This window comes from Mus caroli, unplaced genomic scaffold (assembly GCF_978045245.1).
Source record: "Mus caroli unplaced genomic scaffold, Mus_caroli_1 scaffold_16, whole genome shotgun sequence".
Classification (NCBI taxonomy): Eukaryota; Metazoa; Chordata; class Mammalia; order Rodentia; family Muridae; genus Mus; species Mus caroli.
Window position 1 is genome coordinate 5121268 of NW_028227271.1, and position 2597 is coordinate 5123864.

Genomic DNA, 2597 nt, shown 5'->3' on the forward strand with positions numbered 1-2597 from the left:
TCTGAAAGACCATCCCAGAAGTGAAAGCGCTCAGTACACCAGGTTTGCGATTCGTTCCCTGGGCTACCTCACCTCGTCTTTACAACATCGCCTTTGTGAGTCGGCTACTAATACCTTAGGTGTAAGGAATAAAGGACCGGACAGTGGGAGTTAACCACCCGGAGGCAGGGGGCTAACGATAAACGGTGAGAACACAGCGCGCCTGCGCTGGGTCTCTGCGCTCACCGTGCTGCTATGGGCCGCCTGCTTCTCCTGTTCCTCTGTGTTGTTAGTGACACTCCAGTCAGCCATGATGCGTGTGCCTGTTTCAACCCGCCCCGTGAATACAAACCCAGTTAGATGTTGGCTTGTGCCGTGAAGTCATTTCAAGAGCCCAAGCTCCGGGCTGAGTGAAAACAAGGGAAAGGTTCTGATGCTAGCCGCATCAGCTGGGAGGAAGAGGCAGAAACGTTTAAAAGGAGCTGCACAGGGCACAGAGAGGCAAAGGACTGACAAGTCAAACAGAAAATACAGCATGGCGCGGTTCCTGTTTCTAAAAGTCACACAAAACAATGACACACTTATACACATACATCCGTGAAGACCGAAGGAGAAATGTTGGTAACATTGGCTCTCTGGACCGGGACCTGGCTTAAAGTGACAGAGTAGTGACATTTTATAAGATAGTTTATTAACATAATGGGTATGTAAGAGAAAGGGGACAAAGAACTGGGCGGGGGCAGAGACGTTGTCAGAAAATTAAAAGATCAGAATAAATAAATCTAATAAACATTTAAAAAAAGAAAAAGAAAACAAAAGATTACCCCCTTGCTGTAAAGGGAGTGGCAGGAACACACCAGGCTAAAGCCACTGTCTGTGTCCATAGAGACAGACAGATGTCGGCTTAACCTCTCATTGTGAATTCGGTGGTTTTTAATATTTAATATTTCTTACTTCTACCAAAAAGGTTCTCACACTGTGGCTCTTGGAACGGGACCAGCCTGGGCGGGGGAGGGGAGGTACCGACTGTGTTTCTTTGTGTTGTTGGACTAATTTCCTTATCTACCAAGGGGAGAGGCTAGAAAGAGACAGGCTCCAGAGAGTGGTGTGAGGATTACATGAGAGAATAAATGGACAATAACTCAGGCCACAGGGACATGTGGGCCCCAGCCCTCCCACTTCACCTGATCTTTAACTTTATCTTTAAGATAATTAAATGTCCCTCTCTGAGAACTTTTGTTCATTACTAATGGCCTGCACCAACGCCAAGTTAAACGAATAAAGCCTTGGAATTTGGTATAATAGCTTGACAGACAGGCTCCACGGATTTGAAGCTTTGCATTGTGCAAATGTATCTTTCTAAGCATTAGTCGTATGGTTCATCTATTAATCTTAAGAAATATATTTAACTGGATTTAAAGAATAATACATCTCTCTTCCCTGAGACATACAATTTTTTTTTTTTGAGAAATCAAATTTTTGATGCGAGAGACCAATCACCCAGATCAGAGAGGCCATTTAAAGTACAAATCAGCCGGGCGTGGTGGCGCACGCCAGAGGCAGGCGGATTTCTGAGTTCGAGGCCAGCCTGGTCTACAGAGTGAGTTCCAGGACAGCCAGGGCTACACAGAGAAACCCTGTCTCGAAAAACCAAAAACCAAACCAAAACAAAACAAAAAAGTACAAATCAAAAATGTAAATAGTGCCGGGCGTGGTGGCGCACGCCTTTAATCCCAGCACTTGGGAGGCAGAGGCAGGCGGATTTCTGAGTTCGAGGCCAGCCTGGTCTACAGAGTGAGTTCCAGGACAGCCAGGACTACACCGAAAAACCAAAAAAAAAAAAAAAAAAGTAAATAGTTTTGCATCTTACAGCGTGTTTATTCATGACCCCAATAAAACTTAAGACGCTTGTGAAATTTCAGCAATGAAACCATAAGCCTTGTATAAAGAGGATTTCAAAGATGCTAGTGTCACTGGTAAAACCTAATACAAGAAAAGAAATGAGAACCCACTCATAACATTAACAGCAATAAGAGCATACACACACCCCTATGGTCAACAGCACACACAAAGCCCCATGGTGATCAGCAGACCCACAGTGCCACGCCCAAGGTTACACATGACGTAACCTTCTTCTGTTTCAACCTCACCTGCGGAACAAACCGGAGCTCTCTCTGGCCTGTGCTGGATGTGCGTGAATTTTAAAAAGCGAAGAGACCAGAAGATTTGCGGTGCAGTAGATAAGAATCCAGTGAGAGACGTTTTTACACTCTGAGTGAAGGAAAGGTTTGATCTGAAGGACTGTTCCCAAGCACCCGAACCATATCCCCCTGAGGTCCTCCCATCCTTAACCGAGGCTGTCAGCTCAGAGCCAGGCACCCATTGTTCGCTTTCTTCTACTCTAATTAGATTTGACAGATTGCTCTCTGGCTTGACTGGCTGTTGCCAAGCACACAGAGAAGAGTTGGGGCTGACCTCGTCACTGTGCTGCTGGGAGCAGAGCCCCTCGTCCTAGTCAACAGATGACAGAAAAACATACCAGCGGCTTCCAATTTGTTCCTTGCCTTCCTTCGTCTCTGGCTCTTTCTATAAAAGCTCCTGACGGTCTGAGTTTTCTT